Source organism: Schistocerca cancellata, chromosome 1 (genome assembly GCF_023864275.1).
Source record: "Schistocerca cancellata isolate TAMUIC-IGC-003103 chromosome 1, iqSchCanc2.1, whole genome shotgun sequence".
Classification (NCBI taxonomy): Eukaryota; Metazoa; Arthropoda; class Insecta; order Orthoptera; family Acrididae; genus Schistocerca; species Schistocerca cancellata.
The window spans coordinates 273,023,179-273,050,956 of NC_064626.1; the positions used below are offsets into that span (position 1 = coordinate 273,023,179).

A 27,778-nucleotide genomic window follows, 5' to 3' on the forward strand; every position below is an offset into this window, starting at 1 on the left:
GCGTGCTGTCTTTTCAATGTCATATTAAAAAGTAACAAGCAGAGTAACTGATGACATGGACATGTTTGGGAATGACAGTGTAGAGAGAAGAAATACAGTAATTGATTAATCGGCTGTTAATGTTTCTAAAGAAAGAGAATCTATCAGTTGCCAGGTAGTAGGTGAAAAATATGCAGTTTTATTCGAGGTCGCTTCTAGGACTTGTTGGCTCATAAACGCCTTCAAACAGGTTTTTGAAACCTGTGTTTGTAAAATTTCATGTTATGAAAGTATGGAAAATTCTAAGCACTTTTTAATTAGACGGTTGTTCTGCAACCTATCAAGTTATAGCATGACGCTGTATAGACGAATAATAATGTTGATTGCGCAGTATTTTTCATCAACCACAGCGACGTAACAAATCTATTCGTCACCTACGTTGAAAAGAGAGGAATTGTACTTCCGCTCAGCTTGCTTCTGCATATGTAATCCTACTGAGAACAACTCGACTAATATTGATACAGAGGTAGTTGCCTGATTTGACGATAACAAAGATTTTCAAAGGACAGAAAACAAAAAAGTTGTTACTAAACGACAAAGGGACTATGACAATCAATTCACCGTTTACGATATGCAATTACGTAGCAGACAGACATCCCAGTATGTATTCACAAATCCCATTATTCTCCACCTAATAATACTAAAAGCTCCTCTCCATACTTAGAGCATTCTCGCTGCTATCTAGGTGCTACGTGGGGCGCTCAATAAGTGATGCAACACACTACTGGAGGCGGGCTGCACGATGTTGGGGCGTGAGCGGAAGACGGCCTAACGGTGTGCGGGACCGTAGCCCAGCTACATGGAGACGGTTGCGAATGGTCCTCGCCGATACCCCAGGAGCAACAGTGTCCCTAATTTGCTGGGAAGTGGCGGTGCAGTCCCCTACGGCACTGCGTAGGATCCTACGGTCTTGGCGTGCATCCGTGCGTCGCTGCGGTCCGGTCCCAGGTCGACGGGCACGTGCACCTTCCGCCAACCAATGGCGACAACATCGATGTACTGTGGAGACCTCACGCCCCACGTGTTGAGCAATTCGGCGGTACGTCCACCCGGCCTCCCGCATGCCCACTATACGCCCTCGCTCAAAGTCCGTCAACTGCACATACGGTTCACGTTCACGTCCACGCTGTCGCGGCATGCTACCAGTGTTAAAGACTGCGATGGAGCTCCGTATGCCACGGCAAACTGGCTGACACTGACGGCGGTGGTGCACAAATGCTGCGCAGCTAGCGCCATTCGACGGCCAACACCGCGGTTCCTGGTGTGTCCGCTGTGCCGTGCGTGTGATCATTGCTTGTACAGCCCTCTCGCAGTGTCCGGAGCAAGTATGGTGAGTCTGACGCACCGGTGTCAATGTGTTCTTTTTTCCATTTCCAGGAGTGTAGTTGCGTACTGTTCGAACCTACCGGTAACAAATCAGCGACCCGCCTTTGAACTGCTTCGGTGTCTTTCTTTAATCCGATCTGTAACTGGTCCTAAAGACTCCAACAGTACTCAAGAAAAGGTCGCACTAGCGTCCTATTTGTGATCTCCTATACAGATGACCCGCACTTTCCTAAAATTCTGCCAGTAAGCGAAACTCGACCATTCGCCTTCCCCACTACAACCCTTACACGCTCGTTCCATATCATATCGCTTTGCAACGTTGCGCCCAGTTATTTAAACGACGTGACTGTCTCAAGCAAGACACCACTAATGCTGTATATGAATATTAAGGGTTTGTTTTTCCCATTCGTCTGCACAAACTTACATTCTTCTACATTTAGAGGTTGTTGTTGTTGTTGTTGTTGTTGTTGTTGTGGTCTTCAGTCCTGAGACTGGTTTGATGCAGCTCTCCGTGCTACTCTATCCTGTGCAACCTTCTTCATCTCCCAGTATCTAATGCAACCTACATCCTTCTGAATCTGCTTAGTGTATTCATCTCTTGGTCTCCCTCTACGATTTTTACCCTTCACACTGCCCTCCAATGCTAAATTTGTGATCCCCTGATGCCTCAGAACATGTCCTACCAACCGATCCCTTCTTCTAGTTAAGTTGTGCCACAAACTTCTCTTGTCCCCAATCCTATTCAATACCTCCTCATTAGTTACGTGATCTACCCACCTTATCTTCAGCATTCTTCTGTAGCACCACATTTCGATAGCTTCTATTCTCTTCTTGTCCAAACTAGTTATCGTCCATGTTTCACTTCCATACATGGCTACACTCCATACAAATACTTTCAGAAACGACTTCCTGACACTTAAATCTATACTCGATGTTAACAAATTCCTGTTCTTGAGAAACGCTTTCCTTGCCATTGCCAGTCTACATTTTATATCCTCTCTACTTCGACCATCATCAGTTATTTTACTCCCTAAATAGCAAAACTCCTTTAAGTGTCTCATTTCCTAATCTAATTCCCTCAGCATCACCTGACTTAATTTGACTTCATTCCATTATCCTCGTTTTGCTTTTGTTGATGTTCATCTTATATCCTCCTTTCAAGACACTGTCCATTCCGTTCAACTGCTCTTCCAAGTCCTTTGCTGTCTCTGACAGAAATACAATGTCATCGGCGAACCTCAAAGTTTTTACTTCTTCTCCATGAATTTTAATACCTACTCCGAATTTTTCTTTTGTTTCCTTTACTGCTTGCTCAATATACAGATTGAATAACATCGGGGAGAGGCTACAACCCTGTCTTACTCCTTTCCCAACCATTTAGAGGTAACTGCCAATTATCACACAAACTAGAAATTTTGTCTAAGTCGTCATGTATCCTCCCACCGTAACTCAACTTCGACACCTTTCCGTACACAACAGCATCATCAGCAAACAACCGCAAACTGCTGCCCACTCTGTCAGATAATTAATTTTTATGAAACGTAATAACCGTCCTGTCGCGTTTCCCTGGGGCACTCCTTACGATTCCCTTGTCTCTGGTGAACACTCGCCGTCGAGGACCACGTACTGGGTTCTATTACATGAGAAGTTTTCGAGCCACTCACATATATGTGAACCTATCCCGTAGGCTCTTACCTTCGTTAATAATCTGCAGTGGGGCACCGTGTCAAATCTTTCCGGAAATCGGGGAATATGGAATCTGCCTGTTGCCTTCATCCATAGTTCGCAGTATGTCGCGGGAGGAAAAGGCAAGGTGAGTTTCGCAGTACAGTAGGTATAAGGAAAATAACATCACTAAAATAAATATTCAAAAAATAAAAGTTAAAAGATAAATCTTAAAGAAACCAAACCTAAATCATCCCATCCTAATAAAATTCTAAACGTGCAGTTCGACAGATGAAGCCTATGCGCAAACTTATGTCTCGCACTACTTGCAAGCTAAAAACGATAATATGAACAGATTATGTCAGTAAAGCCAGTAATTTGACAAATTCGTATGTTCAAAGTCAGTCGTTTCTCACTACAGTACTAAATAAACAAATAGTTCCTTAAACAAAGAATCAACCAAAGCAAAATCAGAACGATCACAAACTGACAGAAGAATATTTCATAAAACAGAAACGGCGTAAAAATGTAGTGCAGTGGACAATGTCACTTACTGTGACATTGAAAATTTTAAATAAAGAACACGTATCAGTGGAAGCTGTCAGTCCCGTGACGTGTTCGGCAATATCGCCGTCTGGCAAGACTCAAAGGAGGAGCAACGCATCTGAAGATATACAGCGCAGTTCTGGACGAGACGTTAGGAACGGAAGATGGTTCAAATGGCTCTGAGCACTATGGGACTTAACTTCTGAGATCATCAGTCCCCTAGAACTTAGAACTACTTAAACCTAACTAACCTAAGGACATCACACACATCCATGCCCAAGGCAGGATTCGAACCTGCGACCGTAGCGGTTACGCGGTTCTAAACTGTAGCGCCTAGAACCGCACGGCCACACAGGCCGGCAGGAACGGAAGAGTTTCGTGGACCACCTCCTTATACACCGAAAAGTTTACCAGGAGCACTGTCATCCAGTCTCGAAAGACGTCAGTCTACCAATATTACTTAAAAATTAAATTTTCTTCTCCATCTCAACAGTCTATCCGAAGTGGTGATGTCTTTGAAAGTAGTCGTAACTATGCTTTATTCTCCTTATTGAGAGACTGGATTTGCTAATGGTTCCTGAAATCCTCTTAAGTACAGTTTTTAATTTGGCTTTTGCTTCTCCGTTTGTCTCTCCCGACAAAAGTTTGTCACTGCATATAATCACACTCATGTGGTTAAAAGAACTTTACCTGCACCTATGGTCTGTGAAGGCTGCGGTGCCGTACTATTACGAGGTGGTTCATAAGTAATGCAACACAGTCTGAAAGCAGACTGGTTTTCTTTAGGGTCGCAATACACCATATTATTCAGTAATCTTTTGCCTACAAAATCACATTTTTGCAACATAATCTTCTTTCAATCCGATGGCCTTTGCCACCTTACTGCGAGGGCGTGTATGCCCGCATGGCACCAATCTACTGGTTGACGTTGGAGCCAACGTCTTATTGCATCAGTAACCTCCCAAACACCCTTCATTGGGCCAAACCGATGGAAGTCGGAAGATGCGAGATCCGGGCTGTAGGATAGACGAGAAAGAACAATCCGATGACGTTTTATGACGTACTCTCGGATGCGCCGACTTGTTTGAGGCCTTGCGTTGTCATGAAGAGGAAGAAGTAGTTCGTATGCACTTTTGTGGTGGCGAACACGCTGAATTCGTTGCTTCGATTTCTGAGGCTATCACAATATACTTCCTAAGTTGATCGTTGCGTCATGATGGAGTACATCAAATAGAGTGCCAGAACACTGTCGCCGTGACCTTATCGGCTTTGGGTGCGGCTGTGAACATTTTCTTCGGAGTCGAGGTAGTGTGGCGCCACTCCATAGACTGCAGTTTTCTCCCGGATTGAAGTGATTAACCTATGTTTCATCGCCTGTGACGATGTTCGACGAACAATGTCACGATAAGCCTCGTAATGCGCAAGCAATCCCGAACAAATGGTGCTTCTTTGCTCTTTGTAGCACTTGCCCGCGAAAGGCAAAGGTCCCGAGTTCGAGTCTTGGTCCGGCACACAGTTTTAATCTGCCAGGAAGTTTTGCCCTTTACGATTTTCTGTTTGATGGCAAGGAACCCAGCGGGCACACACCTTGGAGTACCACAACTGGTGGACGAGTGTGTCAGTACTACCAACAGAGACGACCAGTTGAGCAGCGAGATGTTTGTGATCCGTCGATCACCTCGAATGAGAGTGTCCGCACGTTCCAACATTGCAGGAGTCACAGTTGTGTGTGGCCGTCCGCCATGCGGCAGCTCGGACAGATCTGCGCGACCTTGTTGAGATGTGGCAGACGCTGCGCCCAACGACTTACCATGCTTTTGTTCATTGCCGGGACTCCGTAGACATCCTGCAAGAGCCTATGAATATCTGTGAGGCTCAGGTTTTCCGCCAAGAGAAACTCAATGACAACTCTCTGTTTGGAATGCCCCTCCGTTAAAGACGTCATTTTGAAGGCTACGTATAGCGCCGCCATCTATTGGAGCGTCATGAAACCATAGGGGCCGAAGCGGGAGTATTTCACGATGTCCCCAACAAATTTTGTATTTTTTAACCGAAACTGGCCGAGAAAGCCGGCCTTAGTCGCCGAGCGGTTCTAGGCGCTTCAGTCCGGAATCGCGCTGCTGCTACGGTTTCAGGTTCGATTCCTGCCTCGGGCATGGATGTGTGTGATGTCCTTAGGTTAGTTAGGTTTAAGTAGCTCTAAGTCTAGGGGACTGATGACCTCCGACATTAAGTCCCATAGTGCTCAGAGCCATTTGAACCATTTTCTGCCAAGTGATCAACACACCGGTCGTACGTCAGTTTACGAGACCGGGGCCGCTACTTCTCGATCAAGCAGCTCCTCAGTTTGCCCCAGAAAGGGCTGAGTACACCCCACTTGCCACCAGCCCGACAGCGCTTAACGTCGGTGGTCTGACAGGAACTGGTGTTTACCACACGGCAGTTGAATCGTTCTGCAGTCAGCTTCAAATGCCGGTTCTCTAGATTTTCTCAACACTGTTCCTCGAAAAGAAAGTCAAGTTCCCTCCGGAGAATCCCACTTGAATTCCCGGAGCGTCTCCATAATACACTCCTGGAAATTGAAATAAGAACACCGTGAATTCATTGTCCCAGGAAGGGGAAACTTTATTGCACATTCCTGGGGTCAAATACATCACATGATCACACTGACAGAACCACAGGCACATAGACACAGGCAACAGAGCATGCACAATGTCGGCACTAGTACAGTGTATATCCACCTTTCGCAGCAATGCCGGCTGCTATTCTCCCATGGAGACGATCGTAGAGATGCTGGATGTAGTCCTGTGGAACGGCTTGCCATGCCATTTCCACCTGGCGCCTCAGTTGGACCAGCGTTCGTGCTGGACGTGCAGACCGCGTGAGACGACGCTTCATCCAGTCCCAAACATGCTCAATGGGGGACAGATCCGGAGATCTTGCTGGCCAGGGTAGTTGACTTACACCTTCTAGAGCACGTTGGGTGGCACGGGATACATGCGGACGTGCATTGTCCTGTTGGAATTGCAAGTTCCCTTGCCGGTCTAGGAATGGTAGAACGAGGGGTTCGATGACGGTTTGGATGTACCGTGCACTGTTCAGTGTCCCCTCGACGATCACCAGTGGTGTACGGCCAGTGTAGGAGATCGCTCCCCACACCATGATGCCGGGTGTTGGCCCTGTGTGCCTCGGTCGTATGCAGTCCTGATTGTGGCGCTCACCTGCACGGCGCCAAACACGCATACGACCATCATTGGCACCAAGGCAGAAGCGACTCTCATCGCTGAAGACGACACGTCTCCATTCGTCCCTCCATTCACGCCTGTCGCGACACTACTGGAGGCGGGCTGCACGATGTTGGGGCGTGAGCGGAAGACGGCCTAACGGTGTGCGGGACCGTAGCCCAGCTACATGGAGACGGTTGCGAACGGTCCTCGCCGATACCCCAGGAGCAACAGTGTCCCTAATTTGCTGGGAAGTGGCGGTGCAGTCCCCTACGGCACTGCGTAGGATCCTACGGTCTTGGCGTGCATCCGTGCGTCGCTGCGGTCCGGTCCCAGGTCGACGGGCACGTGCACCTTCCGCCGACCACTGGCGACAACATCGATGTACTGTGGAGACCTCACGCCCCACGTGTTGAGCAATTCGGCGGTACGTCCACCCGGCCTCCCACATGCCCACTATACGCCCTCGCTCAAAGTCCGTCAACTGCACATACGGTTCACGTTCACGTCCACGCTGTCGCGGCATGCTACCAGTGTTAAAGACTGCGATGGAGCTCCGTATGCCACGGCAAACTGGCTGACACTGACGGCGGCGGTGGTGCACAAATGCTGCGCAGCTAGCGCCATTCGACGGCCAACACCGCGGTTCCTGGTGTGTCCGCTGTGCCGTGCGTGTGATCATTGCTTGTACAGCCCTCTCGCAGTGTCCGGAGCAAGTATGGTGGGTCTGACACACCGGTGTCAATGTGTTCTTTTTTCCATTTCCAGGAGTGTATTATACATACTAAAGTAGTCCTGTCTGTTATACTTTCACAACAGATTTTCATAAAATTTGGTTTGGCGATAGCTTCAACGCTGAGTAAGCACATAGGCTACTTGAGAAAGTGTTTAGTACAACATATTTATTGATTTGAAAAATATAACGCGAAATATTGGACAATAATTACTCTTTGAAAAAACTTTTTATTCTTTGACTTTTCAACTGTATCATGTTAACTGTGAAATTGCTTTTAATGTTTAATATGTTTTACGTAATACGAGTCAATGTAAAGATTACAACGCTTATACAGCCCTCCATATGTTTAATCCATCTGCCTCGGCCATGGATGTGTGTGATGTCCTTAGGTTAGTTAGATTTAATTAGTTCTAAGTTCTAGGCGACTGATGACCTCAGAAGTCGCATAGTGCTCAGAGCCATTTGAACCATTTTTTAATCCATACTTCTATACTAATATCAGTCAAAAGCCCATCACATTTCAACCGATGAGTGTCATGCGTCTCTTGTTATCTTCAGTGTTGCATTTTCATTTGCGTGAATAGCTCATGGGCTATAGAGACTCCGTAAGTAGAAATCCATAGGTCACCGGTTCGAATCCAGCCCGGAGGAAACATTTTAGCCGGCCGGGGTGGCCGAGCGGCTGTAGGCGCTACAGTCTGGAACCGCGCGACCGCTACGGTCGCAGGTTCGAATCCTGCCTCGGGCATGGGTGTGTGTGATGTCCTTAGTTAGGTTTAAGTAGTTCCAAGTCTAGGGGACTTATGACCTCAGATGTTAAGTCCCATAGTGCTCAGAGCCGTTTGAACCATTTTGACAGCTCGAACTCGGAAGGACAACTGATGCACAAGCTAACGATTGTTCTTCGCGCGAAATTCTCCTTCACCTGGGAGATGGTGAACGCAAGGAGGGGCCCTAAGCCGTTAAGTGCCATGAGACGATTATGATTATGATTATTCACAGAGACAAAATGAGTAATATATGAATAATTGAATATTAATACCGTAATTACTTACATTTTGTCACGATGCAATTTATATTATGTTTTGCACTACTGAAAGTTTTGCAATACGTGGTACTATATTGTAATCTGTCATGACAAATAAATCAAGCCGGCCGAGATGGCCGAGCGGTTCTAGGCACTACAGTCTGGAACCGCGTGACCGCTACGGTCGCAGGTTCGAATCCTGCCTCGGGCATGGATGGGTGTGGTGTTCTTAGGTTAGTTACATTTTTGAAGTGTATCATATCTATGAAAATGCTTTTATTGGTTGATATGCTCTACATAATATGATTCAACGTAATCAGTAGAATGCTTATTCAGTTCTCAACTTGTTTAATCCATACTTCCATACTAATACCTGTATTATTCATTGCGAAAGTAACTCTGTCTGTCACGTTTTCACGACTGTACCGCTGAACCGATACTGATGATATTTGTTGAAGAGGTAGTTTGAATCCCGAGGAAGAGTACAGGCTACTTTAGAAAGTGGTATCCTTTTGGGTATTATTAACATTTTTAATATGATGTGGATGGTTTTTAATTTGGTATACATGATGTGGATGGTTTTTAATTTGGTATACATGAGTGGTATGCACATGATGCTAGCGTGATGGTCGGCGACTCTTAGCGTTTATAGATTATTCCCTAGCATTACAAATACAATGTTGTTTTGTGCTTGCTTTAAGATATTGAGTTACTACACAACCTGGCATTGCTGGAGAGTTTTGGAGCAGATAGAACAATAAAATCGGATGTTAAGCATGAGAACTTAAAACTATTACAGTAATGCTTGCAAACGTAAATCTGATTTAGCGCATGGTTCTAAGAGAGTTCCAGTTGCAAAAGTTACTCTATACAACAACCTCAGAGCAATCTCATGTCCGCCGGAACTTGGATGCAGAAGGTCAGGTGGTATTAAGAACTACAGCGCCAATAGAACAGTCACAAACCCAGCGCATTTTAGACGCTGAGCGTCGTGCATCTCTTGTGGCTTCCAAGACGCTTGAAGACTCGCAACGACGGCATCATTTAAAGGCTGCAAAGAGACAGTCGTACCTTCACATATGGAACGTGAGGGGCTTTTGGTGACGATACATTTGATTATGATCTATTAATTGACTATGTTAATCCAGAATGAGATTTTCACTCTCCAGCGGAGTGTATGTTAATCATAAATTAGTCTTTATACGGAAACGTATCAAAAATGTAAACAATATAATAAATTAAAATGGAACGAAGATTGTTTTACATCCAGTTCTAGATGAGCCAATCCCTAAAAGCTCTACTTCTGTACGAATGTAATGAATCGAGACATTTTGTAAAATATATTTGGAAAATATAATGCATGCTTTCAGATTCGACATACAGCAAAGTAACACGAATCCATTCATTATGTACCTACATATCGGTGCTGCATACATTTTTTATACTAACGTCTCTACATCTCGGTATACTCAGACATATCGTAAAATTACTAACTTAATTACTCGCCATCACTCATCATAACAAAATTTCTGATGTGCGGGGGAAAGCAGCGGGTAACAACTTATCCTGAATAATAAAAGCAACGGTAAAATATTATACATTCTAACGTGTACAGTAGCACGCATATAGTATGTGCTCCCGTACACCATTCGAAAAATGAAACATAAAGAGCAGAAATGATACTCCTACAATTTATACACACACGCACGATGTCAGAGGAAGTCAGCTGCACGTGTAACTATATGGTTCAAATGGCTCTGAGCACTATGAGACTTAACTTATGAGGTCATCAGTCCGCTAGAACTTAGAACTAACTAACCTAAGGACATCACACACACCCATGCCTGAGGTAGGATCGAACCTGCGACCGTAGCGGTCGCGCGGTTCCAGACTGTAGCGCCTAGAACCGCTCGGCCACTCAGGACGGCGTGTAAATATAGACTAAGCAAAACATACAGTAATTTAAGACCACGAAATTTCTCCACGTTCTTAGTAAAGAATTGCGTCTGCTTCTGCAGTACATCATGTTCATCGAATGTTTCTACTTTTTTTTCTTTTTGCTGCGCTTCACATGACAAGTGAAGGTAAGTTCGTTTAAAAATAGCAGAATTATATCATGTTGGTGGTGCACATGACAGGCCCTACTAATTGTATAAGTTATTTAACTTGCGAGAACATCAACTAGCTAAATATTTGTGACTGGTTTCTGTTTCTTATGCTAAATTTCCTATGTCTCGTATTACAGTCACATTTATCCGCACAACGATTTGAATAACTGACTGGTAGCGCTTGCAATTTGGATCAAGCCATGGGCACACCACAGTCATAATAATCACATTTTGCTGAGCGATGTTGTGTTCAAACACACCTTCAGAGAGATTATGAACTGCCGTGGCGGGTGTGGTACATGGTGGATCGTCTACTTCCAATGCCTAGCCATTAATTCGAACTCTACGGTCGTCACCCACCTTCATTTCCAGATAATTAGAAGCTGTTCTCATTTTACCGCCGTGTAGTATTTCATTCGTGCGTCTGTGACGCTTGGCTGTCTGCAGTGAGTGTAGGATTGTGTTTACGTTCTTAGAGCGGATTATGGAAATGAATGCAAGGGAGAGACCGCCTCTCGCCTTCTGCAGCAAGGTCGCTGCAGAGATTAACGTCCCCTTTCCGCGGACGTATTTCCGTCAACAGCGTCATCAGCACTCACTCCACAAGATGTTGCGACTTCGCCGTGGAGACTACCTCAGTGCCTGGAGATCAGGATTTCTACGTCACTACCGAGGTGATGATGGCAACCAGTAAAAGAAACCAACGGACTAAAAACTAGCCATCCCCGCCAGACATCGCGCTAATGCCGTGTATCACCGCCTCTAACATACATAAAAGTTGTCAACTCGGCGAGGAACAGTCGGCACGTTTCTTCATGCTTGTCATATCCAGCTGAAGACACTCATTAGTGATTAGATCCCGCATAGGTACCGAACGTCCCCGATGCTGGTTGCTACGATTCATCCTCTGTTCTAAATGGTCCCAGAGAGTTTCCATGGGATTAAAACAGACTGATTAAGCAGCGCAATGCAGGAGCAATAGGACGCTGCAGTGTTCGTCAACTTAACGACTGGCATGGACTCGACCAATGTCTGGAGTAGTGCTGGAGGGAATTGACACCATGAATCCTGCAGGGCAGTCCATAAATCTGTAAGTGTACGAGAAGGTGGAGATCTCTTCTGAACAGCACGTTGCAAGGCATCCCAGATATGCTCATTAATGTTTGTGTCTGGGGGTTTGGCGGCCAGCGGAAGTGTTTAAACTCGGAAGAGCATTCCTGGAACCGTCCTGCAGCAATTCTGGACGTGTGGGGTATCAGGTTGTCCTGCTGGAATTGCGCAAGTCCGTCGAAATGCACAATGGATGCAGGTGGTCAGACAGGACGCTTACGTACGTGTCACCTGTCAGAGTCGTACCTCGACGTATCAGAGGTCCCATATCACTTCAACAGCACACGCCCCACACTATTACAGAGCCTCTATACGCTTTAATAGTCTCCTGCTGACATGCAGGGCCCATGGCTTCATGGGCTAGTCTCCATACCCGTACACGTCCTTCCTCTAGATCCAATTTGAAACGAGACTCGTCCAACGGGCAACATGTTTCCAATCATCAACAGTCCAATGTCGGTGTTGACGGGCCCAGCTGGGGCGTAAAGCTTTGTGTCGTGCAGTCATCAAGGGTACACGAGTGGGGCTTCGGAGTCGAAAGCCCATATCGAAGATGTTTCGTTTAATGGTTCGCACGCTGACACTTTTGATGACCCAGCACTCAGATCTGCAACAATTTGCGGAAGGGTTGCGCTTCTGTCACGTTGAACGATTCTCTTCAGTCGTCGTTGGTCTAGTTCTTGCAGAATCTTTTTCAGACCGAAGCGATGTCTGAGATTTCATGTTTTACCGGATTCCTGATATTCACGGTACACTCATGAAATGTCGAACGTGAAAATCCCCACTTCATTGCTACCACGGAGGTTCTGTGCCCAATCGCTCGTCGCCGCCTGTAACACCACGTTCAGACTCACTTAAATCTTGATAACCTGCCATTGCAGCAGCAGTAACCGATCTAATAACTGCGCCAGAAACTTGTCTTATATAGGCGATGTCGACCGCAGCGCCGTAATCACCTGTTTACATATCTCTGTATTTGAATACGCATGCCTTTACCTGTTTTTTCGGCGCTTCAGTGTATAATCATTAACAGATTAACGGAATAAAATATCCGCTTCAGATGCCTAATTTCTTTTTTATTGCCCGACTAGCACCGTGTCGTGCTGTCGAGGCAGGCGCCACAGTTGCTGGTCCTACGCTCCCACGCGTTAAGTCCACAATTATCTGGTGGCATCTGAAGATGAAACTTTACGCTTCGAAACCGGTCGCATAAATAAGAAATTACTAACAACTGAAGCGGATATGTTATTCTATTAATATGTTCCTCAGTTAGGAATGTTCGCCTGATCAAATATTTTGTTTTGGTAGTTTACTTGGGCACGTTTATAATACAATTTACAATAGTTCGAGCGTGATTCTGGTTATTTCAAAAGTTTTGTCAGATATCCTCGACATATAATTGTTGGAGCATGATGCTGGTTATTTCAAAAGTTTTGTCAGATATCCTCCACAGCTTTCACCAGTGCGTGAGGAAAAAGTGCGCTAAGCCTACCAGGAAAATTCTCAACACCGCAGCGAGTCTTTTTCGAGGAAGGTTTGCAGATCAGTGAACTGATTTCTCATACTAACATCACGACGTTCCACTGGAGTTGCTTACAGTAATTCCGAGAATGTCACGTGTTTCCTTCTCAGCAGTCGAACGGTTTCACCGGACTGCTACTTAATACCTGTGTCAACCATGATGGCCTGCGTGAGAATCGTAGCTGATAGCTCCGCTTTTCTATTACCTTTCTTAAGACTTTGCTAACACATGTTTTGTGCCTTTGCTTCATTAGCGGCGAATTCAGGGCCCGGTTTTGGGTACGGTGAGGTCACAGTTTTTCGCTGTCCCCCATCGTTCGAAGAAATAGTAATTATGCTGGAAGATGCTGAAGAATGAAGCACCTCTACGGGGAGATGTATTGCAGCAAGCTGCCGTTTGCTGATTGCCTTTGCATTTCTTATGAGATTCTTGAAGAACGATTGATGTCGAACTTCGCCAAGGTATCACACCACATCGACTTAGCGGCAGCCAGAAGAATCAAGAAACGTTATAGCCTAGCCACGATACGGCTAAGAGTATGCTTTACTCGTTGGTGCTTGGATTCGGCTAACAGAAAACTGTACGAACTGCTTCTAGAGCTGGCCATTCAGTTCAGTTGATTTTTATTTATTTAACCTGCTCTGCTTACATCGGGACAAGACTTCACATATGCAGTACCTTCTTTACATTTTAGTTATCTAAGAAATAACAATTTGAATTTGACAAATAGTGTTAAATACATAATATTAAAGATTCTGGAAAATGCAATGACATACATGACCACAATATTAGAAGTTAAAATAACTACTTTAGTCAAATAACTAATCTAAAAATAACAGACTACAGCCCATACATCAATGACCAAATCTGGTGCGCATGATGGAAATATCTTCAAAGGAAACTTGAACTATTTCAGTCAAAGCAATCTTCATAGTCACTTCCTGAATTTTCAGTTCACAACATGTGATATTACAGTTTTTATTAGAACTTGGATACATTTTAATTGTGTACCAACTTTTACGGCTTCAAATTTTCTTTTGTGTGCTTATATTGAAGTTCTGTTAATTTATATCAACTATCTACGAGGGTTGGAAGTTTAATAGTGGTAACTATTTATTTACAGCTCGTACAAAATAGATATGTGTTTCAAAGTTTTACTGACCTTCAGATTAGTCACCAGCATTGTGTATAGCCCGTTGCTATCGATATGGAAGTCGTAAGGATAGTCTTAGCAGTGCCAGTTGTGTTGACAATTCGAGCGGCGCGGACTATTGCCCGACGAACTTGTAGCAGTTCTGAAGCGAATGCCGTGAAGTGTTTCCTTCAGTTTAGAAATCGAGTTGAACTCACGAGGGCTTAAGTCAGGGGAGTGCAGTAGGTGGTATAGCACTTAGCAGCCCCATCAGTCAATCAGTAACAGCTATCACTGTACGTGCTTGAGCGTTGTACTGCAAAATGATGGTCAGGTCGTGCAGAAAGTGTCATCACTTCTGTCTCTAAGCTGGTCGTATGTTGTGTTCCAAAAGTGAACAGTATAGAGACAGAAGTGATGACACTTTCTCCACGACCGGACCATCATTTTTCAGGTCAGTGCTCAAGCACGTACAGTAAAGATCAGTAAAACTTTGAAACACGTTTCTATTTTGTACGAGCTGTAAATAAATACACTCCAGGAAATGGAAAAAAGAACACATTGACACCGGTGTGTCAGACCCACCATACTTGCTCCGGACACTGCGAGAGGGCTGTACAAGCAATGATCACACGCACGGCACAGCGGACACACCAGGAACCGCGGTGTTGGCCGTCGAATGGCGCTAGCTGCGCAGCATTTGTGCACCGCCGCCGTCAGTGTCAGCCAGTTTGCCGTGGCATACGGAGCTCCATCGCAGTCTTTAACACTGGTAGTATGCAGCGACAGCGTGGACGTGAACCGTATGTGCAGTTGACGGACTTTGAGCGAGGGCGTATAGTGGGCATGCGGGAGGCCGGGTGGACGTATCGCCGAATTGCTCAACACGTGGGGCGTGAGGTCTCCACAGTACATTGATGTTGTCGCCAGTGGTCGGCGGAAGGTGCACGTGCCCGTCGACCTGGGACCGGACCGCAGCGACGCACGGATGCACGCCAAGACCGTAGGATCCTACGCAGTGCCGTAGGGGACCGCACCGCCACTTCCCAGCAAATTAGGGACACTGTTGCTCCTGGGGTATCGGCGAGGACCATTCGCAACCGTCTCCATGAAGCTGGGCTACGGTCCCGCACACCGTTAGGCCGTCTTCCGCTCACGCCCCAACATCGTGCAGCCCGCCTCCAGTGGTGCGCGACAGGCGTGAATGGAGGGACGAATGGAGACGTGTCGTCTTCAGCGATGAGAGTCGCTTCTGCCTTGGTGCCAATGATGGTCGTATGCGTGTTTGGCGCCCGGCACCATGGTGTGGGGAGCGATCTCCTACACTGGCCGTACACCACTGGTGATCGTCGAGGGGACACTGAATAGTGCACGGTACATCCAAACCGTCATCGAACCCATCGTTCTACCATTCCTAGACCGGCAAGGGAACTTGCTGTTCCAACAGGACAATGCACGTCCGCATGTATCCCGTGCTACCCAACGTGCTCTAGAAGGTGTAAGTCAACTACCCTGGCCAGCAAGATCTCCGGATCTGTCCCCCATTGAGCATGTTTGGGACTGGATGAAGCGTCGTCTCACGCGGTCTGCACGTCCAGCACGAACGCTGGTCCAACTGAGGCGCCAGGTGGAAATGGCATGGCAAGCCGTTCCACAGGACTACATCCAGCATCTCTACGATCGTCTCCATGGGAGAATAGCAGCCTGCATTGCTGCGAAAGGTGGATATACACTGTACTAGTGCCGACATTGTGCATGCTCTGTTGCCTGTGTCTATGTGCCTGTGGTTCTGTCAGTGTGATCATGTGATGTATCTGACCCCAGGAATGTGTCAATAAAGATTCCCCTTCCTGGGACAATGAATTCACGGTGTTCTTATATCAATTTCCAGGAGTGTAGTTGCCACTATTAAAGTTCCAACCCTCGTATTTTGTTTGTATTGTAAAAGAAATTCTCAAAACTATGTGAAATAAGAATGAATTTTTCTTACTTTTGCGATACGAGAGCATATTTGTCATACAGTTAAGTAAGTTGGTTAGTAAATGCATGAATAGAAGACGTTCCCCAAAGTTATAAGTTCATGGACGTGGGAATGGACTGATGGTGTCGCATGGATTACAGTGGAAGAAAGACCACTGGATGTCAAACATTAAAATACTAGCGTATTTCAAAAAGACACTTTCTGATGCTCGCTGTTAGAGTACCGCCAAAATCACGTCCAAACACCTGGATGATGAGACGGTTTCAGTCCTTAGGAAAGGATTCCACATTGCACCCACTCGTAAATCTGCACCTATCATGGACGTCATCAAAGTAATGAAATAGGCAGCTGCACGACTACCACCCACAGCAGTTGAAGAAGTGCAACTTGTAGGACTCCCACACGAACAAAACCTAAGAAATCAAACATCTCTGAACGAGAGATGGCAGCCGTACGGGAGCTAAGAGAAGATACGCATATCCGATCTTACCAACCGATAAAGGCAACGCAGCTGTAGTCCTATCTCACTAGAGTTACACTGAGAAGATGCGAGGGCTGCGAGAAGACAGTGGATACCAGCAGATCGACAATGATCCCAGCAAGGAGGTGGAGAGAAATACTATGGCGCTTCTCAAAGAATCCGGCTTGCCACAATAAGATGTTAGATATGTACGAGAGAGCACCTGTTCAACCGAGACTTTATGGACTTCCGAAGGTTAATGAAAAGGGAACGCCGTTACGCCCCATTGTTAGCAACATTAGTGCCGCGACGTGCTCACTCACTAGATAGTTGAAGCATATGCTTAGCCCTTACGCCGAGAAATATCCACAATATCCACATGATTACAAAGAGTCCGCCTCGACTGCAAATAGAAACCGGATGTTGATCTAGGTTTCGACGCGGATAACCACGCCTTCTTCGGAACACACTAGAACTACAAGCTGCCTAAAGAGGCATGGTCCAACATTAATACAAAACGCCCAAAAGGGCAAAAGACTGGCACGAAATGTAAAATAAACGGTACGTTTGTACAGGTATTGACATTGTACACACGTACCGTTTATTTTACATTTTATGCGAGTCTCTTGGCCTTTTGGGCTTTCTGTATTAATCTTGGACCATGCCTCTTTAGACAGTTTGTAGTTTTAGTGTGTTCCGAAGGAGGTGTGGTTATCCGCGCCGAAACTTAGGTCAACGTCTGGTTTCTATTTGCAATGGAGGCGGATTCTTTATAATCATTAAATTATTCACGATTGCTGACGCGCTGCAATGTTAAAAGTTCTCAAATATCAACATCATATTCACCGCTCCGTGGATTTTGTTAGGAGTCCTAACAACTTCAGGCTTAGTAATTCTGATATCCTTGTTAGCTTCGACAATCTGTTGGGTTGGGTTGGGTTGTTTGGGGAAGGAGACCAGACAGCGAGGTCATCGGTCTCAACTGATTAGGGAAAGATGGGGTAGGAAGTCGGCCGTGCCCTTTCAAAGGAACCATCCCGGCATTTGCCTGGAGGGATTTAGGGAAATGACGGAAAACCTAAATCAGGATGGCCGGACGCGGGATTGAACCGTCGTCCTCCCGAGTGCGAGTCCAGTTTCTAACCATTGCGCCACCTCGCTCGGTCCGACGATCTGTCTTTTCACTAGAGTCCCTTTGGCAGAATCCTTGGAACTTACTGGCCAGAAATTTGACGCAGACACGAACAACATTTTTAGACATTTCTTGACGGCGCCATAATGCTTTTTTTTCCGACTGTGGTTACTTCCAGCAGCCAAAGGAACAGCGATGAGGAACCCCTTCCACAAGTTGTTGCCATCAAGTACGTGAAACGTGTCACCCCAATGGAAACCTACATTTTCTTTTCCGGTATGTAGACGACAAAAATGGTTCAAATGGCTCTAAGCACTACAGGACTTAACATTTGAGGTCATAAGCCCCCTAGACTTAAAACTACTTAAACCTAACTAACCTAAGGACATCACACACATCCATGCCCGAGGCAGGATTCGAACCTGCGACCGTAGCAGCAGCGCGGTTCTGGACTGAAGCGCCTAGAACCGCTCAGTCACAGCTGCCGGCTGTAGACGATACCTTCGTCATATGGCTGCATGGAGAAGATAAGTTCAGTGCTACCTCTTACATCTCATTTCCGTACACCAGAATATTAATTTCACCGTGGAAGTCGAAATGGATGGAGTGCTTCCCTTTCCGGACGCCCTGGTAAGAAGAAGAGCGGATGGCACGTTGCACTGCTACAGCATGTGCAGGTAGAAGGCTCACGCTGACCTATACCTACACACGGACAGCCGCTATCACCCGGGAGCGAGGAACGGTGCGCTCAAAACTATGGTGCACAGGGCTCGTACACTACAGTGAAAGACTCAACCAGGAACCTAAACATCTGACGACGGTGTTCCGAAATAAATGTGCACTGAGTGGCAAATTCGGTGAGCCCCACGTCCAACACCCAGTGTATAACAGGTGGAAACAGTAGAGGAACCTCAGTAGGATGCGACCATTTTGTGGTTCATTATCCGGAAAGACAGGAAGAATTCTACAGAAACACGAAGTGAAGAAAGTCTTCTGCCCACCAGTTAAAACACGGTCGCCTCGGACTATGTAAATCCAGGGTCTGACAGATAAACTGCCACTGTGGTAAGACACATACAGGTCAGACGGTGCGCGCTGTAAAATACTGCTGTCGACAACGCAAACGGCACACCAGATTGCAGCAGCAAAACAAGTCGACAGTCGCTTACCGGAATCACACGGAATCGATTATATAACATATTAAGGTTCTGACAGAGACGCATAACATTTGTCCTCTTTCATTAAAGAACTCTGCACTATTTGCCTCTGTGTGGGCCGGGAGGCATTGTCGCGTCCGGCCGCCGTGGATGTGTAGACTTTTCGCCGCTGTACCATGTTACAGCGTAACAAAAGATTCGTAAACTTATTACAAAAAGCGGCCCTAAATGCAATTCCACGAGGATCGAGAAAGGAATACACCCCCTGCTGGACGAAAGAGTGTGAAACACTACTGGAGGAATATGAGAAGACTGGGGACGAGGAGACTGCAGACCAACTGATCAACGCCATGAATGAGGAACGTAGGAGTAGATGGAAGGAGGTGATGGAAAATCTAGATTTTACCCACTCCAGCAGGAAGAGCTGGGGCCTGCTGAGGAAATTAGGCGGTGCCACAGCGCCTAACAGGCCGACTCTTGGAACAAGCGCATCTAAGATTGCAGCTGTCCTGAAACAGACCTCCAAAATCCAGCTAAAAACAGCCGAAAAGAGAGAAATTTCTCAAGAGCTAAGCAGTTTATTGCTTAATATCCCAACCAACACGGGCATTGTAAAAGAAGTGGAGACAGAAGAGATATCCCAGGCCTTGAAGCTAATGAAGACAGGAAAAGCAGCCGGACCCGACAACATCCTACCAGAATTCTTAAAGGAATTGGGAACTTTAGGAAGAAGGTGGCTAGCCAAACTTTGTGCGGAATGCATAAGCACGGGGGTTGTGCCTAAGGAATGGAAAGAAGCAAAAGTCATCGCAGTGCTGAAACCCGGAAAGACTGGAGAAAATCCTAGGAATTACAGACCAATATCCCTGCTATGTACCTCCTATAAATTATTCGAGAGAATATTGCTGACTAGATTAACTCCATACATCGAAGCCAACCTCCCAACATACCAAGCGGGTTTCCGAGCAGGTAGAAACTGCTGTGATCAAGTGCTGTCCCTCACAACCTATATTGAGAAAGGCTTCCAGAAGAAGATGAAAACTGGCATGGTCCTCATAGACCTCACATCAGCTTACGACACAGTATGGATTGAAGGGTTACTGCTTAAGCTAACTAGAATCATAAATTGCAAGCAGACGTACAAACTACTCAAGAACATACTAACGAACAGGAAAATCAAGGTCTCACTCCATGGTACGAACAGTAAGAGCATGGTTCTGAATAATGGTCTGCCACAGGGTTCGGCACTAGCACCCGCTCTCTTCAATCTATATATAGCTGACTTGCCAGAAACTAAATCACGCAAATTTGCCTATGCAGATGACCTGGCCATCGCATATCAGAGTAAAAACTACAACGATCTCGACGAAACACTGAATACAGACCTTGAAGTCCTGAACACCTATTACTCCAAGTGGCACCTACTTCCCAACCCCAACAAAACAACCAGCACCATAATGCACCTCAACAACAGAGAGACACACAGAAAATTACAGATCTTTTCGAATGGCCAAAGCATAATACATGAGGATAAGCCTAAATATTTGGGAGTGAAACTAGACCGGACCCTAACGTACAGCTCACACCTCGAAGACACAAAGCAAAAACTAAAATCCCGCAATGCTATCCTTTCGAAACTGGCTGGAACAACATGGGGATGTGAAGCGAGCACTTTGAGAACTTCAGCACTAGCCCTTGTCTACAGTGTAGCTGAATACTGTTCACCAGTCTGGAGGAGAAGTGCACACGTATCTAAAGTGGATGTCCAGCTGAGGGAGACAATGCGAATAATCTCGGGAACACTCAGGGCCACCCCCTGTGCATGGCTTCCTGTACTAGCGAACATAGAGCCTCCAGAAATCAGGCGATCACAGCTAGCCCTAAAAACCTACAGGAAAATTATAGACAACCCGAACCTCCCTATCCACCAAGATATGACACCGACACACAGGCTGAAATCCAGATCACCTTTTTGGAAAATCGGTGAAGAACTACAAGCCTTTGAGCCGAGAACGACCTGGAACGAAGTATGGTCGGCAAGTGAATTTAAGAACAAGAACTTAGTACACGATCCGAACAAGAAGATTGATGGCTTCAACCTACCAAGAAGAGTGTGGACAGCTCTAAACCGGTTCAGAACGAATGTTGGGAGATGTAAACACCTGATGAACAAGTGTGGCCTGGCAGACAGCGCTGTATGTGAGTGCGGTGAAATACAGACAATGGACCATCTACTCGTGTGCAAAGTGTATGGCTATGGTGGTGAACTCATGGACATACATAGACTCAGTGACTCAGCCATAGAGTGGCTCAAAAACATATCTAATATAGTGTAGAATTATATTGTTTTCTTTTTAGTATATAGTGATAAGAATATTGTAATTATGCCTCTGTGATGCCGAACGAGTAAATAAATAAATTAAAGAACTTACCGAGGTTTGACTAAGGGAAGCACTGATCAGTCGTGACAGCGGCTACGTCCTTAGTATTTGGCATGGGAACCCGTACTTCGTTTGATTATGAAAATCAAGGAGCTATCCCACAACAAACATCGGCGAGAGGGCAAACGGAGCAACAACATAAGTGCTGCCAGCACGCGTCCCTGGGGTAGTTGAAAGCTAGTGTAGAAACGACAAGCTCAAACTGTGAATGCAGACGAAACAATTGCAGTCTACTTCACCAGAAAACGGTCAATGTTGAATGATCCCCTTATATTAAATGCCAGAGATCTCCTTTGGAGAGACATTGTGAAATATCTAGTGCAGTACTGATAGGCAAAAAAAAACAACTCATTTTCCATCACCAAATCCAGGAAAAGAAAATACGAGGCACTGGGCAAGCCAAAACTCTTCATTCAGTTTTTCCTAAGTAAGAAAATATATATGTAAAATAAGCAAACATATTCAAGGCGATAGTCCTACCAACACTCTTTTGGTCACATTTTCTGGGGGACAGCAAGCAAAACAAACCGGTACCATCTATAAATCATCCAAAATAAGGTCCTCCGTTGGATCCTGTATACACCGCCGTGGACAACAACGGAAAACATCCTGGGGAAAGTAGGGACAGACACCTTCAAATACACCATACGAAGGTTTACCACAAGTATGTACAACAAACTAGACTCACTGAGGGATACTACTAGACAGCTAGCGAAAGTCGGAACGGTCAAGACCGTGTTCTCAGAACGTAAATAAAAAGTACTGCAACAAACAACCAACCCAAACGCAACGCAAACGCTGTAAAAAAAACCCTGAGCTGTCAATTTACCAGCACACCTGACGATGGCATCGTGATCGCTTGCCGAAATATAGAGCCCATTGGACAATGACTTCCGGTCGTTTACCAGTAAACTATTTCATCAAACGAAATATAGTCTGCGTATTTGTGCCACAGATGTGTATGATTTTTACCGGCAATAACAATAAAAAATTAAAATATTTTAATATGACACTAACAGTTTGTTTACATCAGTGGTTAGTACAGTACTTCTGTTTTTTTGGGGGTGGAGTGGGGGGGGGGGCAGGATCATAATCCTTGTATTGGTGGCCATGCGTCCTGCTCTTCTATCATCTACCACTGGTGACAAGTTCCTTCTGCTCAAGGCCAGAATTAAACGGCATGTGTCGTTGGATAGCTCAGTACCATGACGCTTGTTTGATAACGATGACCATTCTTCTCTTGCCTTTACTCCAAGCCGTTCGTTCATTCATTCAGTGCATCAATAGTACTGACAGTGCGGAACTGATATTACAGTGGGTGTGAGTTGTTAAACGCTTTTGGTAAGCTTGTCAGCACGTTCATTGCCCACTTATGGCAACGTATCCCATTATCACAGGCAATAGATCAATTAATGGAGCTAGTTAGATCTCGATATGTATATTGAGGTGCTCTATGCTAGAAAGATTACAGTTTGCCCCCAAGTAGCTCTTCTTGCAAATCACAACAGAAAGTTGCTTTGTAGGGTCCACTACCGAAGCATCTGGCGCGGAACACTGGTCGCTACGGTAACGAGTGTTGTTTGCGGTGTCGGGTTGACACCTGGGTGCCGGAGGAACGACCGCAGAGTACGACACCGCAGGTATTCAGGGCGACAAATACGCTGCGCCCGGCAAGCACATTCCACAGCAGGCTGTACAATGGCAGGCGCCGTGGGATGCGGCCCAAACAGCAGGCAGGCGGTAGCCACCTCATTTAAGAACGCACCAGGTCCGGAGGATCGCATGTTTCGGTGTCTTCTAAACTGCGCTTGTAAAATTTTCGCCCAGAAAGGTCGTGGAAAGGTCCACAAATCCCCCTGTACGATTTCCGCAACGAGAGACATCTCTTACGTGGCGTACCGGTGAAGAAGAATGCATATGCCCAAACAGCAACTGTAACGCCAAATTTTTTACAACTGGATGTGATCATAATTTATTTTCCATCTGCCGCAATTATTACTTTTTATTTACGGCCGGGACTTCAGAAACTGCAAAAGATAACATGAAAACCGGATCACAAACACAGAATTTAAAAACGTATCTCTTCTGCTTGACAAAGCTTACTTTAAAATAAACGTGAAATTAAACATTTTCCACACCTACGGATCAGTATATAGTACATCATTGTACATAAGATTCAGTGGCGTACAAACTAACAAATGGTTCAAATGGCTCTGAACACTATGGGACTTAACTTCTGAGGTCATCAGTCCTCTAGAACTTACAACTATTTAAACCTAATTAACCTAAGGACATCACATACATCCATGCCCGAGGCAGGATTCGAACCTGCGACCGTAGCGGTCACGCGGTTCCAGACTGTAGCGCCTAGAACCGCTCGGCCACCCCGGCCGGCACAAACTAACAGACCTGGAATATACACATGTATTCAGGTATGGACAAAAGAATGGAAACACCAAAACACATATTACCATGCCTAATACAGAGCAGAAAAACCGTTGGCATTAAAAAAAATAGCTTCTAGTCGTCTCGGAATGGATAAATACATGTCCAGTATGGTTTTCAAGGGAATCTTACTCCATTCTTCCTGTAAAATAGCAGCAAGTTCAAATAATGATGACAGAGGTGGATAGCGATCATGCGCGCATCTCTCCAAAGGTTCAATAATATTGAGGTCTGGCTTCTCTGGTGGCCAGGAGAAATGCGATAACTCATCCTAGTGCTTACAAAACCACTTCTGGACGATCGAGCTGTACGAACAGGGGCCCTTTCATCTTCGAACACAGCATCACCATCCCATGGACCTGATCAGCCAAAATGGTCACATAATCCTTAGCAGTAAAGCGGCCTTGCAGGTTACCCATGGGACCCATGGAAAACCACGGTATGGCTGGTAAAATCATCAGCTTACTGCCGCCACGTCTAAGTTCTGGGACGTAAATTCGGCCAGAAGCAGGAACAGTGTGCAACAAATTAGTTTCTTCCTTTGCTCCATACCTCAGGTTTTACTGCTTCAGCACCACGTTTTTCTGTTACAGACATTTGCATCACTGATGAGTGGTTCTGGAATTGCAGCTGACCCTGCAATTCCCAGCTTAGCGAGCGGCCTTCCAGTTGTTTTGGTGCTGACAGGGTTCGCAAGGGCGACATTCAGTTCTGCATCGAATTTGGCACATATCACCCTCTTGGTTTTCGTCACAATCCTCTCCAATGACTGTCTGTCACGGTTACTCAATGCACGCTTTCCACTGCGTTGTGAATTAGCGGTTGATGCTTTTCCGCTTTCCTTGTACCTGGTATAAATCTTCGATACGGTTCCTGTTGAAACATCAAACACTTCGGCTCCCTTTGTTAAAGCAGCACGAACCATACGACCACCAACAATTTGCCTACGTTCGAATTCAGTAAGCTCCGACATAATGAACTCATAACTACACAGAACACTGTTCTGAGCACAACAAATACGTACAACGTATTTAAGAGCATTGCACAGGCGTCGCTTTTGCTAAAACAGCGCCATGTGTAGACTTGGCAAGCATCTACAGTTACGTTCAAGCATGTATTTGTGCAACATTGTGCGTTCGTGTGTATCGTGTTACTGAAGTACACTGAAGTGGTTAGACCAAAAAGAAAAGATAAAGCCGACGTGGAGGACATTCCACGTACGGGATACCACGACAGTATAGGAATCTGACAGTAATAAAATAAGTGGTAGGAGACTTCTGAATTGTGCCTTTAGCCAGACTGGATTCTGAACAAGGTCCAGTTGCAAGTGCAAGTGCACTTATGGTGTTAGGTTACACTAATGTAGTAGATATTGCGGGCAGGGGGCAGCAACAACTGCTCCTTTGTCAATAATAAAACCAGAAAATGATTTAATCGCCATGCTGTTACAAAAGCGCGGCTTGCGAGGCAAGGAACGACAGGAAAAACGAAGAGTTTAGACAAGGAACGAGCGTCTTCTAACCAAACTGCGTGCCTACGGAGTATCGCCTCAGTTGTGCGACTGGATTCGTGATTTCCTGTCAGAAAGGTCACAGTTCGTAGTAATAGACGGAAAGTCATCGAATAAAACAAAAGTAATATCCGGCGTTCCCCAAGGAAATGTCATAGGCCCTCTATTGTTCCTGATCTATATTAACAACGTAGGAGACAATCTGAGTGGCCGTCTTAGATTGTTTGCAGATGATGCTGTCATTTACCATCTTGTAAAGTCATCAGATGATCAAAACGATTTGCAAAATGATTTAGATAAGATATCTGTATGGTGCGAAAAGTGGCAATTGACCCTGAATAAAGAAAAGTGCGAAGTTATTCACATGAGTACTAAAAGGAATCAGCAAAATTTCGATTACGCGGTAAGTCACACAATCTGAGAGCTATAAATTCAACTAAATACTTAGGGATTACTATTACAAATAACCTAAATTGGAACGATCACATAGATAATATTGTGGGTAGAGCAAACCAAAGACTGCGATTCATTGGCAGAACACTTAGAAGGTGCAACAGGTCTACCAAAGAAACTGCTTACACTACACTTGTCCGCCCTATTCTGGAGTATTGCTGTGCGGTGTGGGATCCGCATCAGGTGGGACTGACGGATGACATCGAAAAAGTACAAAGAAGGATAGCTCGTTTTGTATTATCGTGAAATAGGGGAGATAATGTCACAGACATGATACGTGAATTGGAGTGGCAATCATTAAAAACAAAGGCGTTTTTCGTTGCGACGGGATCTTCTCATGAAATTTCAATCACCAGTTTTTTCCTCCGATTGCGAAAACATTGTTGGCACCCACCTACATAGGGAGAAATGATCATCACGATAAAATGAAAGAAATCAGGGCTCGAGCAGAAAAATTTAAGTGCTCGTTTTTCCCGCGTGCCGTTCGAGAGTGGAACGCTAGAGAGACAGCTTGAAGGTGGTTCATTGAACCCTCTGCTAGGAACTTTATTGTGAATAGCAGAGTAATCACGTAGATGTAGATGTATGAAAAACAAAGAGTTTATGAGAAGCAGCAAGAGGAAAGACAGGCGATCAGAGAAAGGCAACTTCTCGCCGGTTTTGAGAAACAGCTGGAAGAAAAACAGTGTTAGAGGAGGAGCGAGAGCAAAACTAAATGCTTAGGGAGAAAGAAGTCGTACGACTGTTCAATGAAGGTGTTGCTAGTCGTGAAGAAGAAATAGTCGTAGTTTAAATCATGTACTTGATACTCGCGACAAAGCTCTTGCTGAAAGATTTAGCTAGTATTCGTAGCTAGATCTGCGCTTTGCAAACTACACTCCTGGAAATTGAAATAAGAACACCGTGAATTCATTGTCCCAGGAAGGGGAAACTTTATTGACACATTCCTGGGGTCAGATACATCACATGATCACACTGACAGAACCACAGGCACATAGACACAGGCAACAGAGCATGCACAATGTCGGCTCTAGTACAGTGTATATCCACCTTTCGCAGCAATGCAGGCTGCTATTCTCCCATGGAGACGATCGTAGAGATGCTGGATGTAGTCCTGTGGAACGGCTTGCCATGCCATTTCCACCTGGCGCCTCAGTTGGACCAGCGTTCGTGCTGGACGTGCAGACCGCGTGAGACGACGCTTCATCCAGTCCCAAACATGCTCAATGGGGGACAGATCCGGAGATCTTGCTGGCCAGGGTAGTTGACTTACACCTTCTAGAGCACGTTCGGTGGCACGGGATACATGCGGACGTGCATTGTCCTGTTGGAACAGCAAGTTCCCTTGCCGGTCTAGGAATGGTAGAACGATGGGTTCGATGACGGTTTGGATGTACCGTGCACTATTCAGTGTCCCCTCGACGATCACCAGTGGTGTACGGCCAGTGTAGGAGATCACTCCCAACACCATGATGCCGGGTGTTGGCCCTTTGTGCCTCGGTCGTATGCAGTCCTGATTGTGGCGCTCACCTGCACGGCGCCAAACACGCATACGACCATCATTGGCACCAAGGCGGAAGCGACTCTCATCGCTGAAGACGACACGTCCCCATTCGTCCCTCCATTCACGCCTGTCGCGACACCACTGGAGGCGGTCTGCACGATGTTGGGGCGTGAGCGGAAGACGGCCTAACGGTGTGCGGGACCGTAGCCCAGCTTCATGGAGACGGTTGCGAATGGTCTTCGCCGATACCCCAGGAGCAA

At 45.8% G+C, this 27,778-nt stretch overlaps 1 protein-coding gene across 1 annotated transcript in view; it reads right to left on the bottom strand.

Annotated features, from left to right (window-relative positions):
• Positions 1-27,778, bottom strand: part of LOC126171053 (uncharacterized) — a 542,365-nt gene that overhangs the window by 428,852 nt on the left and 85,735 nt on the right. The gene's annotated exons all lie outside the window — the stretch shown is intronic.